General features: G+C 40.5%; 1 protein-coding gene and 1 long non-coding RNA gene across 2 annotated transcripts in view; one reads left to right on the top strand and one right to left on the bottom strand.

The window, feature by feature from the left end:
- LOC118668190 overlaps positions 1 to 5,460 on the bottom strand; it is a 39,482-nt gene extending 34,022 nt beyond the window's left edge. The window contains exon 1 of the long non-coding RNA XR_004971565.1: positions 5,235 to 5,460. This is a non-coding gene — a long non-coding RNA (uncharacterized LOC118668190). The remainder of the gene's footprint in view (positions 1 to 5,234) is intronic.
- The window catches only part of ATP2C1 (ATPase secretory pathway Ca2+ transporting 1), a 123,807-nt gene that overhangs the window by 19,959 nt on the left and 87,586 nt on the right, over positions 1 to 16,262 (top strand). The window lies entirely within an intron of this gene.

Here is a 16,262-nt window from a genome sequence, read left to right as displayed (position 1 = left end):
CAGACACCAATGTGCCGCAGAGTAAAGAAAAATCGGAAATGTTTGCGATGTGAAATTGAAAACACATTTAAATGGAAGGAGGAGGTCTGGACTGTTACTGCAAACACAGCAGGGGGGCAGGAGACATGATATGGAATCTGTTCAATAGTTTCAACTTTTTGTGAAAACCAATCCATCAGCAAGACTAAAATTTAGTAGAAGATACTGGTCAGTGGCAATTTAATTTACTTGGCTATTCTAAGGCCTGTTGCTTATATATAGTCTTCTGGCTGTCTTGTCCAAGAATTGAGTAGATTCCTTGATCCCTAAGGTAATAACTGATGACTGTGCTGAAAACTACAATGTTTTTGATTTTGTCAGGCATTGATATGCATGCCATTAAAATCCAAAGCACAAGCTTAGCTAAAATTTCCTACATACATAGCAGCAGCCACCTCAACATTATCGTTTAATTTCAAATGGTTACCTGGGCTTACAATCCAGGTGTGAAATTTCATCTGATCTGGGTAGTGCTCAATATTTAACACATCTTAAAATGATTAGTGTTTATTCCTGTTCAGTTCAAGCTGTCCTAGTTAACTCCTTTGTAGTTTGGAGATGTGAATTCATTTTAAACCTTTGAAAACTTCTTGGTTTTTCTTGCTTTGCAGGAAAGTAGAAGCTCATGTTTTAGCTTTACCGTAGGAAGCAAATAGCAAAGTCAAAGGTGGGATTATGTTTATTCATTCCACAGCAATTATTTATTTATGATGGCCATTTTCCAGATTACTCATTTATTCAATGGATTTGTATTACATACTAGAGGCCCGGTGCACGAAATTCGTGCACGGGAGGGAGGGGTGTCCCTCAGCCTGGCCTGCACCCTCTCGCAAACTGGGACCCCTTGGGTAGGGTCCCTAGGCCTGGCTGGTGATCAGGGCCTGTAGGGCTTTCCTTCCCTTGGCTGTCGGCAGCTCGCCCTGCTTCTGCCACTGCCACTGCTTACCATCTGTGCAGTGCTCCCCCTACCCCCTGCAACTGGTCGCTTCCCTCTGCGGGTAACAGGCGTGGGGTACGATTGCTTGGTTGGCCTGGGCCTCCTTCTGCGGGGCGATCACTGGCTGGCCCCACCCACCCGCTGCAGCACCGCCAGCCGGGTAGTCTGAGGTGATTGATTGCAGAGCCCCCCTCATTGATTGCCCTGCAGAGGGTGGCCTGGGCCTCCCTCTGTAGGGCGATAATGGGGCGAGGGCGGGGCCCCCCAACCAATAGCATTGCACCCGCCTTGGCTGGCCTGGCGCCAGTGCGTGTCATAGCATGGTCATCCGGAAGGCCGTCTGGATGGTCGTTCTGCGGTTCGGTCGATTTGCATGTTATGCTTTTATTATTATAGATTATTACAGACAAATGTTTTGGGGCCAGAGATAAATGATGCTAGTTTTAAAACTAGACAGAATGATTGCCCTACAGAGGGAGGCCCATGCCACTCTCTACAGGGCAATCACTGGCCAGCAACGCCCACCTGTTGCAGCACCACCGGCCAGGTAGCCTGGGCCTCCATCTTTGGGGTGATTGATCATGGAGCCCCCCCCATTGATTGCCCGACAGAGGGTAGCCTGAGCCCCCCTCTGTAAGGGATCATGGGACGATGGCGGGGCCCCTCGACCATTTCATTTCATTTTAAAATGTTTTTAAATGAAAACATTTTTATCTCAAAAATCTTGGGGTGTATGTAATATGCTATGACTATTTCCCATGGAAATAACGAAGTCCAGAGTTGACTCTTGGACATAAGACTCACTCACTTTGCTCTTTTCCTTTCCTTTCTTATCCTCATCTGCACTCCCATCTACCCTCATCTGCAACCCAGGATCAGTAGCACATACCAGAGATCCCAAATATCACTGCAGGCTCAGAACCCAGTGAATGGAGAAACTGAATCATTCTTGAAATGAACTTCTTTAAAAATAAAAATTAAAAGAGTACACGTTAAATTCTCTAATTTCTTCTGCTCAGTTTCATCAAATATTAGAATGCTAGCAAGTGTTGAAGTTATGGAATTTTGTAGGCTGATAAAATATTTGTAAAGTATTTGGATATCAATGTATGTTAAAAACAACCAAACACAGGTATCTCATTTTTTAGTCCATTTTTTTTTTCTTGCTCCCAGTTTTTATTCAACCAAGCAGATTTATAGCAATTCTGCAGGTGGTAGTTAGACACTCATTTCATATACTTCTTGTAATAAGACTATATTTCCCTAAACTTGACCCTTAGCATGCCTTTTATTCTATGAGAAGAAAATACTTGTTCTGTTGGAGTAGGTTAGCTTATATAAGTAGTGTTGTATCTTTACATGCTTTTAAAATATCAAACTTAAAAAAATGACAACTTCTTTTCCATCAGCTAGGTAAAATTCCTTAACTATTAACCATGATACTTAAAACAATGTTAAAAGATTTTTGAAATAGGACTCTGAGAAATGATTTAAATATAACCTTTTTGAAGTTAATTTTTAAATCCTAAGGGGCCACATATTCCTTTATTTTCCAAGTTTATAAAAAATGCTGGCAGCCCTGGCCAGGTAGCTCAGTTAGTTGGAGTGCTGTCCCAATTCCCCAAGGTTGTAGGTTTTAATCTCCGTGTGGAACAAATTGATGTTTCTCTCTCTCCCTTCCTCTATCTCTAAAAAAAAAAAAAAAAAAATACTAGCTATCAAATTTGATAGAAAAACAAGATGCCTCATATCCTTTGTATAAGGCAGAGCATAAATAAAAGTACAATATCATGTTCATTCTTCAATCTTCCCTATTTGTAATATTTCCCCCAAGCAGAGATGCCTGACAAACTGCTCCTCTTTTGCTCATATATGACCATTTTTTGCATCAAATATATTTACTTTGGTAGGCTAAATATTCAGAATAAAGTGAGAGCAGACAAGACTTTTAAAGCATTGATTTCTAAAGAGGCAACTTAAACAAAATACATTTCTTTGCCATCAATCTCATTCTAGCTAGCTAACAGTCCATGCTTTTGCTTGCTTCCCTGTATGATACTCTTATACTTTTATAGTGCTTTTAATTTACAACATGACTCACAGGCCATACAAAATTAACTTAAAAATTAGCCTGCTATATTTGGTCAAACATTTAATTAACTCACCCCTAATGCCTTGGCAGGGCCAGACCAAATGATTTCAAGGGCCTTATATGGCCAGCAGGCCGGACAATCCCCACCCCTGGAATAGAGGACCACTCTGCAGAAATATGTTAAGGCTCAAGGATCAGCTAAGTGGCTGAACCAGTTACCTTTAAGGTTTTTGCTGCTCCCAGGCCTAGGACTTTGTGAGATGATTGACAGTGGATCAAGAGTGAAGTATGTAGCAGCTTTTCTGGACAAAGGTGGTTTTATCCATTTTTTTTTTTTTTTTGGCTTAGCCATAGGAACAATGGCATTCACAAGTTAGGCAATCAAAAGTAAAATTCCAGTGTAAGCTACTTTAGGTATCCGTCATGGGGTAATACATTTTTGGGAGAGTTAATTATGAATGCAGGGCTAATGCCGGGGTATTGTAGTAGACAACAGATAATTCTGAAAGGGTGCCTTAGATAAAATGTTTGCGCTAACTAAAGCAATCCAATAGCAAATTCTGTAGTGAAATGACCCTCTATTTTGTAAGATCATGCAAATATCAAATAATGTCTATATTACGTACATTTCCTACTTTAGAAGCTTTATGTCTCTAATGCAGTGCTGTAGTGTTAAGGTTCAACAAGCATAGTAACTAATAATCATTAAAAACTGATTACAACATTGAGCAAGTAGCACACTCATTGTACACAATCGTAGGCTTATAAAACAACAGATGAGACAAAAGTTTTGCAAGCCAAAGGTGGGGCATAGAGAGTAACTCTTGAGACTAGAAATCGATTTCATTCTGATGTTTATGGTTTCACTTTTGAAACTTAAAGTGACCTTGCTGAATAAAACCTCAATGTTTGCTGAAAGAAAAGTAAATGTAGAAAGCTGTCCAGGATTTTTGACCATAGACGAATACCACTTACTTGGGACAAAACCAAGGAAAAAAAGAGCCAACTCCTTCATTTGGACACTGAAAATGTGGTCAGAGAGCACACTGGCGTATGTTATCGGGCCTGAGATAAGGGCTAAAAAAAAAAAAAAATTATATTTATTTTTTTTGGTAATCCTCACCCGATCCGTTCATTTGTAGAGAGAATGAAAAGGAGGGAAAGAGAATAATGGATGTGAGAGAGACACATGGACTGGTTGCCTCCCGCAGGCGCCAGGACTGGGGGGGAGGGAGTTGGGGGGAGCCGGGATGAATCCTGCAACCCAGATTTGTGCCCTTGACCTAGAATCTAACCCGCGACCCTTCCGTGTGTCGGGCGGCACTCTAACTACTGAGCGGCACCGGCTAGGGCAGGGACAAAATTTACCCCGGGTGTTATGTATTGACAGAGGAAAACGCCTCTAGCATAGAAGGGAGGGGTTGGCGGAGGCGCTCCAGCTCAGCAGGTGCAGCCCTGCCCTCTAGTGGCTCTGGGTGCGAGAGGCCTTCGTTTCCGTTTCCCGTGTCTGGCTCGCCAAGGCTTAACTAGAAATCGCTCATTGGGAGCCCAGGGTAGGTGCTGGGAAAGTGAACGCGGTTCAAGGGGCAAAAGGCATAGCCAGCAGCCGAAGGTAATGCCCGTTCTTCAGCTTCCATCCCTGGACTCCCGGTTTCTAGCTGTTTCCACCTCTTGGGTTCCACACACTCCAAACGAACGAGAAAGGCTGAATCCTTCCTTGAGCCCTTTGAGGCTGACCTCTCTGTCCTCTCATTACTCACGGACCCCCTGGTCGGGACATTATCTTTGGGAAATCGCCCCTCAATGACCAGCTCCCCAAGTTAGAGCAAAGCAAGCCCAACAGGGGGTCAGCAAGTGAGGGTGTGAGGTCCCAGCAAGAGCCCCGGAGACTCTCCGCGCTCGCCCCTTCCGTCCGCGGTCCTCGCGTCGCCTGCGGAGACTGTGACCGCCACCCCTACGGGAGGGGCTCCCCCGGTCGCCGCCTCTGTCGAGGGCGCTCCAACACGTCGGGGACAGCGACCATGACCGCGCCTGCCCGCCCGCCCCAAACTCAGGGCTGCCTCCTGGGAATGCGTGGCCCCCCAGTGGGTGCGTAGAAACGGGGGAGGGGGGCACCGTCGCCGAGGGTCCGCGAGGAACCGCCACGGGGGCCGCGCACACTCCTACCGGACCGACTGCTCCGCACCCAACCAGAACCCACTCGGCGCGGGCAGCTCTGTCTTCACTCCACTTCCGCCGTCCCCGCCGGTGCGTGCGAGTGCGCGTGCGCGCGCGCCTCTCGCAGCGGAAGTGGTAGCGACAAAGCTCGGTCCGCGGCTGGCCCGGGAGTGCGGGGCTCGCCGGGGCGGCGGGCGGCGGGGAGGGGCGGAGCGCAGGAGGCGGAGGCGGGTGCAGACCAGCGCCGTAGCGCTGAGCGGGCCGGGCCGACAGGGACGGGTCCCTCACCTCCTCTTCCCTTCCCCTCCCCGCCCGCCCTGCCTGCCTCCCTCCCTTCCTCCCGTCGCTCTTTCCTCACGCCGGGAGCTGGCTCCCGCCTGGCGCCGCCGATCGGGGAGCCGTTCCTTCCTGCCCGCGGCGCGCTGGCGCCCTGGCGAGCCCCGCGTGTGAGTATCCCGCTGCCCGGAGGACTGGGGTCTGGGGCTTGGGGCGTGCACCGATATTACCCATTTCCAGAAACTTCCAGGTCCCGAGGGAGGGGGCGTCGGGGGATACCTTGTTGGGTGGGGTGTCTTGGGCGCCGCCCTGCCAGCAGCTTGAGTTGGGGGCGTCGCGGGTGCCCGAGGGGTGGGCGCGGGGTCTGGGGCTCCCGAGCTGTCGGAGGGGCGGGGGCGGGGGGCAGCCTCCCTCTCGCCCTGTCTCTCGTCAGCGCCGCTTCTCCCGGTTTCTCTTGCAGATGCTGCTGCTAGGGGTGGTGGGAGCAGCCGTGGGACGCGTGGCCGGGAGCGGGGGTGACAGCCTGGGATCCCGGGGGCTTCTCTGCCTTGTCTTCCTCCTCTCTCTGTTCCCCGTGTGGCTGCGGCTGACACTAAAGACTTGGTAGCCACCAATCAAGTGCAGTTTCAATGGAAAATGAAGGTAAAGGCCCCTGGCAGCCGGGTTACCGCGCGGAGTTGAGGGTGTGGTGGTGTGTTTTTAAGTTGCCTTCCTTTCCCTACCTTTGTTTGTTTTCCCGGTTTTATTTATTTTTCTTTTAAGTGTCCAAAGAATTGCTTCCTTAGGATAGCTCGCTTTTTTTATGTTGGTAACATAAGGCATTTCGGAAATGCAAGTCCTGTGAGGTGACTGAGCTCGATTCTGCTTTCCCGGTCAGCCCTTGAGCTTGGGGTAGCAGGAGGGAAGTTTTCCTTTCTGATAGCATCTCCGTGCAGATCGCTGTTTGAAAGCAATCACTGGAGAGGAAGCGGGGATGGGGAGGGGGAATAAAAGGGACTGCATCTCTGTGTTTGCACATCAAGCTTTGGTATGGTATGTGACTGGGTTCGTTTATAAGAAAGGAAACGTTTTTGTTTTGTTTTGTTTTGAATTAAGTACAGCTTTGGGGGGGTGGACTCACCGTTTTTCAGTTCACACACACAAAAAAGTTCTGAATTAATGAAATATTATGCGGTGATGTCCTTTCTTAAAGTTCCACCCTATTTCAGAACATCATTTAGCAGGTTGAAGTGGAACCTGTTTGTCCACTGTACACTCTGGACACACTGGATTATTATTCACCTGATTCCTTTGGCTTCATTTAAATATTTAATGCTTTTTTTTTTTTTAACATAGCACTGATTATTTTGTAAAAGCATTGAAAACTCTGAATAAGTGATTTTTTACCCTCCCGAAACCATCACAGTTATGCTTTGGACTGGTGTGTGTGTGTGTGTGTGTGTGTGTGTGTGTGTGTGTGTGTTCATTCCTGGCTGCGAGATGCTATAAAAGATCATTACAAATTACAGTTTGTCCCTTTGTATCTTTTGGTTTTAAAACACTGTACAGTCTGGTAAAAGGGGCTGCTGTTGAGCTTGCTGGCTGCTTTCTAATTTGCTTTTCCCTTGTTGAGAATGTGAGCTTGATTGTTCTAAGTAGGACTAGTAATTTTAAAATAGATGTTTCTTATATGCAGTAATCTGTGTTGCTGTCTGAACCCCTGGGATATATGAGAAATATGATGAGAGGCAAGATTACATTGCTTAGTTCTGCTTTGGATGGATAAGTGGTGGAAAACATTTTCTGAAATACCGAAGTGTATAATTGTAGAGGAGTAGTAGTGTCTAATTGGGTCTTTAGAAACAGCATTTGAAAGCAGTTATATTTTTGTCTGGTAGTATGGAAAAACCACTTTTCTGAGGCCTTTTCCTCTTTGTCTTTTAGTTTATAGAATTAAGAAAGGCAAGTCCTTGCTGTAGGAGAGACAAAGAATGTTAAGTGCATTCATTTATATACCTGTTTCTTGGTTGTTGCATCTTAACATCTGAAACTTGAGCTTCTGCTTTGAGAATGTTACAGATTTAAGAGAGTAGCCTAAAGAAGGTGATTTCTTAAGATGTTACTTTTGTTTCTTCATCTCAGGAAAAGGAGCATGACTAGTAAAGCTCACTCTCATATTGTCTACTGAGGTGGGAGGGAGTGGTTGTGAGAAGGAAGCATGGTATATATTGGGGCTGACTGGGCCTCTCTGTACTTTATGGCCAAATAGGAATGATTTGACCTCATAATAAAAGATTATACAGTTCTTAAAAACTGGTTTTTTTCTGCTTTGTAATAATCAAAAGGCCATTTTTGTCAGTTTCTCATTACCATAACATTTTTCTTTTACCATTTTAAACATTTTAAAGAACTTCTATATAGTGTAGAAATTTTTAAGAGCTATTGACCATTTTGAAAAAATATATATATATAGTGTCTCAAAGATGTATACACACTTTGTACACTTTGAATAATTATTAATCCCAATGGATTAAATCTGAAAAGGAAGAAACATCAATTGAGCTATCAGCTGTTAAAGTGTGTATATATATATTTTTGGACCACCCTATATTATTATCCCTTTTCTTTCTATAGTTAGTATCCTCCTTTGACATGGTGTATTAGCATCTTAGGGGTGTGAAACAAAAATGTATTTAAATCATGCCTTCACTATTAAAAGTTTTGTGACTTCACCTTTTTGAGTCTGTCTTCTCACATATAAATTGGGATTGACAATAGCTTCCATAGTTAAGAGGGTTAAATGAGAAACCCTATATAAATTTTCTTGGGACAGAGGAAGGCTAGAGTTAAAGAATATGCGCTTTGGAACCAGGCATTCTGATTTGAATGCTAGATCCCCACTTAACATAATTTGGCCTTATGCAAATTATTAAGGCTTTTTTGTGCTTCAGTTTTTTCATCTATAAAATAAGGATATTGATAGAACCTGCCTTCTGAGGTGGTTGTAAGCAGGTATAACAGTATTTGGCATATAGCAAGTGCTCAATAAATGCTAACTATAAATAGCATAGCCCAGTGTTTGCATACTAATATATCACCAGGCATTAATGCGGTTGTTATGACAGCTAATGCTAAAAGAAAACAGTAGTGGTTAAAATGCTCTCCATGAAGTTGTCATTAGGCATCAGTGGAGTTAACTACAGAATTTTATATAGTGTTGTGGCTTAAAGCCCATAGAGAAAGTTGGAGTGCTACCAAGAAGCCAGGGACCAGTGTAAGAAGAGACAGGCTTAGATTTGAATCCTGACAAGTTATTTTTTCCTCTCCTAAAAATCTAATGAGTTACTATGCTTCTGAGCTTTCTCAGCTTCTAATGTTTACCCATCTGTAAATGGAATAACGCCCTCTTGGAGGGTTGGTGTGAGGAATAAATAAAGCCTGGTATGCGAGGTGCCCAAAACGATGGTTGACACACGGTTAGCATGCATGAATGAGCAATTGCTGCTATTCCCCAGAAACAGAATCCTCCAGTAGGTTTGTAGATAAGTCACATCTCTAGTTATTTACTGGGTAGAATTGATAGTGGCTCCCAGGAGCATTAGCATGAAGGTTCTTAGGGAGTGTGCCATGTCTGCAGTGGTTGTTGGAGGGCATGACATCTATGTGGTTCCTTTCAGCAACTATGGTATTTTTCTTTGGCACTTCAGTTTTTATTCTTTTGGATCTCTTTCTTATGGTCCACTTAATCTTTCTCAGCAAAGGTTGACAGATTTTTAGCCTTAACCTCCAGGATGCTTCATGAATACTTCCTGCTAGTCACTAGAAATACTTGAAGTGTTAATTTCCTGGAATTTCAGGGATTGGTCCTGGGCATCCATTTGTGGGTTATGATTTTATCCACATGCTTTGGAACTCCCGTTTGCATGTTTATCATAAATATAAACAGATACCACTTAGGAATCTGAGATAAGTAAAGGCCCCTTTTCTGTGTGTGTGTGTGTGTGTGTGTGTGTGTGTGTATGTGTGTTTAAATTAGCCATATATATGTATAAAGGGATGGCTTATTAGAAAATATATTTTTTAGCTGGATAATTTTGCAAATAGTTTCTCTTTCCCAATAATGGATTTTTTTTTGGAATAAATTTGGCCTTTCCCATAGAAAACCAGTATAAACCTAATGCACATAAAACTGTTTAATCGTAGCCATTAGTTTCTTTGACTAATGGATAAACATGTAATGATCTTCAAGATTTCAGGATATGCTTAATTCAAAGGTTTTAGGCAGAGCTAATGGGTCTAGAATAGATTCCCCCAGTTTCTTTGGCTAGCATTTGAAAATGATAATATGTTTATTTACACTTTAATTTTTAAAGTAGTTGCTTATTCAAGTACAAATTATTTTCTATCTAGGAATGTCTCAAGAAAGATTGTGTTAGGGTAGTTGGAAGAACTATAAGGAAAAAGGGACAAGAAACTACCTTAATTTCATTCCTTTAAGTAGGAATAGGAAACTAGGCTATTAAAATATTTTATATTTTTAGGTGTTGAAAAATATAATTTATTTAATTTGCAGTTTTGTTAGTAAAATACTATTTTCAATCAATATTTTTAGGGAAGAGTCAAAACTAAAAGATTATGTGACAACATTGTATAAATGTAGTAATTTAACACAGAGGAAGGATGCCGCAGAGATAATTTCTGAGCAAAAGCCTTCTGACGGTTGAATCCTAAATACTTGATTTGTCTTAATGTTTTTATCCTCCATTTAATGTCAGCAGATTTCCACTCCGTTAACTGAAGCAGTATCAATCAAAATGGTCTCCTAGGGAACACACCCCTTGGGGCTCAAGGCTGATTTTCTTTTGAGATCTCGGTTAACCATAATCTATTTGACAAGGTTAAAATTTGTTTTAAAACTGAAAAGAACAGTATAGTTTGATGGTAAAGTTAGTTGGGATGAATTTTAAATTATACTGTTGTTACATGTAACATCTTTAAAAAAATTTTTTTAACATGTAACATCTTGAAGATCTCTTAAGAATTGGTTCAGAGGGCCTACTCATTTATTTTGTTAAAAGACATTATTTTTATAAAGATTTCAGGCATCAGTTGTGACAACATGGTCTTTACCATTTTCATATGGACAAGTGTTGGTAAAAGGCAGTAAAGTAAAAATTGGTTGGGTGAACTTAGGTTAATTCTATCATTTCATACAGAAAATGATTCTTGGAAAAAATATGTCAGGCTAAATTGATGCATTTCCTCTTGAATTTATATGGCTGGTATTTATTTATTTATTTTTTTATATATTTTTTTTATTGATTTTTTACAGAGAGGAAGGGAGAGAGACAGAGAGCTAGAAACATCGATGAGAGAGAAACATCGATCAGCTGCCTCCTGCACATCTCCCACTGGGGATGTGCCCGCAACCCAGGCACACGCCTTTGACCGGAACTGAACCCGGGACCCTCCAGTCCGCAGGCCGACGCTCTATCCACTGAGCCAAACTGGCTTCGGCAATGGCTGGTATTTATATGCATTTGTTCATATGTCTTCTATCTTCAAGGCTTTACGTGACTATTCTCAAAGGCATACATCTTAGAATTACAAGGAAATTACTCAGACTGTGTTGAATTGGATTAGTTTAAGCTAGGCTTATTTGATCCATTTAGAAAAAATTGAATGAAATGTTACAAGACTTTCTTAGATTATAGACAGTAATAGCAGGGATCAAAAGCATCACCTTAAGGTGGCTGTAACTGGGCATCTAATGCAAGTTCAGTTTTTATTTTTTGCTTTTTCTTTCTGCTTCAGATATTAGAGAATGTCTGAATTGTAATTATTTTATATAATAGAATTATTTAATAAATTAACATATCAGATATTAGAGAATGTGTGAATTGGAATTGGAGTGTGTGAATTGGAATTAGTTAATTATAACTCCTTGCTTAAATAAAGTCTTTTAGTTTGACTTTTTGATCATTGCATGAAAGTGCTGACCTAAACTTGTGTCTCCTAAGAAGAAGTACAGCAATTTAGCATGACATATTCTTCATTCTTTCTGAAAACTCTGAGATATTGGCACATTCTTGTGGAAATTATTTTAATTTATTATTTACTTAAAAATGAATAAACTGGTAAATTTGGAATAGTAGTACGGCCCTGAAACTAAATATATTTGCTACTCTGTACTTTCGTTTGATGTTCAGCCCTTTACAGAAAAACTCAGTAATAATAACTGAAGCAGAAATATTTAGTGACCACCTATCATAATTTTCTTGAACATTGTTGTTGTTTTTTAAACTGTGAAGTATAAATTAAAACTTTTGAGTAGGTTGTGAATTTCAGATTCTGGATTTAAAGTTATCTTGATTGTGGTGCCTTAAAATAAAAAAGGATAAAGCATTTCCTAAGAACTATTAATACAATATTAGTAAAGTTCTATTGTCTGCCTAAGAGAGAGATCAACTTAAAAACATCCTGGATTGCCCTAGCTGGTTTGGCTCTGTGGATATAACGTTGGCCTGCGGACTGAAGGGTCCCAGGTTCGATTCCGGCCAAGGGCATATGCATGCCTGGGTTGCAGGCTCTATCCCCAGTGGGGGGCGTGCAGGAGGCAGCAGATCAATGATTCTCTCTCATCATTGATGTTTCTGTCTCTCTATCCCTTTCCCTTCCTCTCTAAAATCAATAAAAAGATATTTTTTAAAAAAACCATCCTGGATTTCCTTGCACCTTAATCAGCCTTTCATTGTCAATATTAATATGTATGTTAGCCTTTGGTGCTGTATACTCATATATGTTATGAAAATTTGACACATGTGCCTTTGTAACTAGATTTTGTTTGAGTTTCTCTAGTGAAATGTTTGCTTTATCTACCTGCATCTCGGTTTATATATTGGGAGGAGCAGAAATACTAGTTGGTTCAAGCTTTCTTTGGGAATCTTACCTCACTTCCCTATTGTGTCAGTTCTTCATTCCCTTAGAGCAGCAAAAGTGGTTCATGGCACAAGTGCCAGAAATAGTATACAAGCCACTTTTTAATGGCATGCAAACTAATCTCTGCTATGTCCTTTTCTTAATTCTTGCCAAGGTTATTATTTACTGAGAGTTGACATCTGGCTGTGAAAGTGTCTGAGATCAGATGGAAAATTCCAGTTTCTTTCCACTCCAGAAAAAGAATGTGGTCTTTACTGACCACTTTTTGAGATCTGCTAGCTCCCCACCCTAGAGGTTGGTAGTTCAGTTATGATATCTTGATATATATCTTTAATTCATTTTGGGAGCCAAGTGATTACTAGTTCCTTCTGATTTCTTCTGTGAGTAGAAAAATGGAGGAGAATTGTGCTTATACCTATATTAGAATGAAGGAAATGGAAAGTAGGGACAAGTTAGAGAGACATTTTACTCCTAGAAAAAAACCAGCAGACCTTGGGCAGTAACGAAACAGGGAATGAAGGGGACAGTAGAGTCAGAAATGGCCACAAACTGTTAAGCAGGCATAAGTGGATGAGTGGAGATGCCACTGACCTGTTGGAGCAGTTAGCTGATGTCGGGGCTGGCTAAGGGCAATAGATTGAAGGTCAGACTGTCACAGTGTGCTTGATTTTCTTTTCTTTTTTTCTTTTTTAATATGGTTTTTAGTAATTTTTTTTTCTTTAGTAGAGAGAGAGGAAGGGAGAGGGATAGAGAAATAGAAAGACTGATGAGAGAGAAACATTGATCGGCTGCTTCCTGCATGCTTCCTACTGGGGATTGAGCCTATGACCCCGGCATGTACCCTGACTGGGAATTGAACCGAGGATTTCTTGGTTCATGAATCAACACTCAATCACTGACCCACTCTGGCCGGGCTGGTGTGCCTGTCTTAATGCTTGTCAGGGCAAAGACCCTCATTATCCCTAACTCAACTCAATGGTATGTTGTCCATTGAATGAAAATGCTGGCTTCTTCACTTTAACTCAGTGGGTCTCAACTGGGGGTGGTTTTGACAACATCTAGAGATGTTTTGGTTTGGCACAACTGGAGCAGATGCTATTGGCATCCGGTGGATAGAAGCCAGGGATGTTGGTAAACATCTTACACAAGACAGCTTCCCCGCCCCCCAGCCCCCACCTCTCCAAACAAAGCATTATCTGACCCCAAATGTCAATATTGTGGAGATTGAGAAATATTGTTCTAATCAAAGACAAGGAAGTTAACTTCTCTAAGCCTTCTTTTCCTCATATGTAAAGGGATGATGATGACTCTGCCTCAGGCTTGTTAGGATTAAATTGGGCAAGATGAAAGAGTTAGCATGAAAGAGCTCAAGAAATGCTAATTCCCCTTACCCTGGTTGATGAGTAAATTTGGGAAAATTATTTATGCCATTGGACTCTTAACACATTGAGGACCAGTAGTTTTATTGCTAGCTTTACCCAGTGGCCAGATAAGATTCTATTGAACGAGTACAAAAAAACGTTTTACATAAATGTTAAAGGCACGCTTTAAAATTAAATACCCATTGCATTTTGAAGTTATTTATTACATGTTCTTACAAGCTAATATCTTTTAAAAGAATTCTCGTGATTGGCCACAAGCCTTAGAACAGAAAACACGAGAATTCTTGTGACCCGTCTACAATGTCTTAACTAACTTCGAGTTATAAGGCTTTACATATTTTTCTGAGACATGGGTTGCCCAAGAAACCTGTAATAACTATTATAATATTAATGCTTGCCTCATGGTTTAATTAAACTGCGATTTTAACTGTACTTTGTTTTTGAGTATTTCATGATTTGTAACCAGCAGTAGGGCAAAAATGTGGAAATTTGGATTAAAAGTTTTATCTACTAATCAATGAGGATAAACTAAAAATTTTACTTGCTCTCAGAACTTTTAGAAAGCAATTTCATTGTTCTTTGAAATTAAGACCTGAAGTGTTCTGAATTATTTCTTTTCAAAAATGCCAGACCTCTTGTGTATGTAATGCCCTTTTCCTTTTTATTCAATTACAAAATTTCAAGTAGATTCCCCTCTGAAGTCAGCACTCTTCATCAGATTTATATATTAGGGTCTTCATGAGGTGACTTTCTTTTGCATGTCTAGTACTTACTTTTTATTAGCTTTTGTAAAGTGTGGACATTAACCACCAGCTCTTTCACTCGTGTTAAGGACAGGACACATGTATTTTCAATTCTAATACAAGGGACCATTCCCTTGGAAATACATTATAGTCATAGCCTCACTGTGTTTAATGTACATATTGTGTGACATTCTTATTTTTAAGGAGTCCTTTTCTGCTATCACTTTACTTTTAGGAAAAAAAGAATAGTTTGGTCTCCCTATACTTTAATTACCCCACCTACAACATGCAATTAATAGGTAAAGGTGCCTGAGTGTAGTGAGTGATTTATTGGACCCTTACTAATGTTTTTCTTTTTTTTTTTAATTAATAGTGGGTGGAATTTAGAAGTAACATTCTTCCTGTTTTTCATATTAAACTAAGATTATTTAAACACAGTATTAAAATAGTTGGTTAGAAAAATTAAATAACTTTTAAGGAAAACCACTTAAAATGGGAAATAATGTATAAGTGATAATAGAGTACATTTTGTGACAGCAAAGAACTTCTCATTCAACTTACATGTTTAGGATTCAAAATTGGCTTCTGATGTTATTAAATAGCATCTGACCACAAATTACTTGTAAGGCCTTATGTGGCTCCTTGTTGTACCTGGAACTATTTAGGTCAGTTAAGTTCGGGGTGCGAAGGATGGCACAGTCATGCCTTTGATTTTGTAAGGGTTTGGTGTGACATAGCCCATAAAATTAAGCCCACCAATTAACTGCTGTATGAAGTGAATGCAATTAGCATATGGAAGAACTAGGAGAAGGAATAAAGAAAGCTACCATTTGTTTCTACAGTTGAATTACTGGCTAGTCTATAATTTCAAGGAAAGTAATATAATTAATGAAGTCTTAAAAACATTTTTTTTACTTTGATATTGCTAGTAAAATAATTGTTTGCTCGCTGAAGGCTTTAAAAAATAGTAGTTGCATGTTTAATGTATGGTAACAACAAATGGACAGATTCTAAAAATATGTAGATCATATTGTTACCCTTCCCTCCATCTTGTATCAAATTTCTGTCAGGACTTGGAATAACTTATACAAGTTGATCTATCAGTAAATGGAATATTATGCCCACCTTTTAACTTGAGAAAGAAAAATGCCAAATTCTTCCCAGGTGTAATTGTTTAACAGTTAGTACTAAGTGTTTAACTGTTTTTTCATTGTTTTTCTTCCTTTGAATTATAGAAGAAAGATTTGCTTTACTTTCAGAGTTTTTTCTAAAATCTTTTAAACTTTTTAATTGAAGCAATTTTAAATTTGCACCAAGGTGCAAAAGTAGTATAAATATTTCCCATATGCCCTCTTCACAGTTTCCCTTAATGTTAACATCTTATGTAACCATCCTATAAAGATCACAACCAAGAAATTCACATTTATAAACTATCCTTTTCCTGGTCCCAGATCCACTTGGGTATTCCACCTTGCATTTAGTAATATGTTCCCCAGTATTTTGTTTTGTGTTTTAAATCTTTCTGGATCTTGAAACTTGAAGAGTACTGGTCAGTTATTTTTTTAGAATGTCCCTCAGTTGGATTTGCCTGATAATTATTTACTCATGATTAGTATGTCTTATTACTGGTTATGTTAACTGTAATCACTGGTTAAGGTGGTATCTGCCAGGTTTCTCCACTTTAAAGTTACTGTTTTTTCCTTTGTAATTATTAATAA

The sequence above is a fragment of the Myotis myotis genome, unplaced genomic scaffold (assembly GCF_014108235.1).
Source record: "Myotis myotis isolate mMyoMyo1 unplaced genomic scaffold, mMyoMyo1.p scaffold_m19_p_13, whole genome shotgun sequence".
Lineage (NCBI taxonomy): Eukaryota > Metazoa > Chordata > Mammalia > Chiroptera > Vespertilionidae > Myotis > Myotis myotis.
This window is presented reverse-complemented; position numbering and strand designations above follow the sequence as displayed.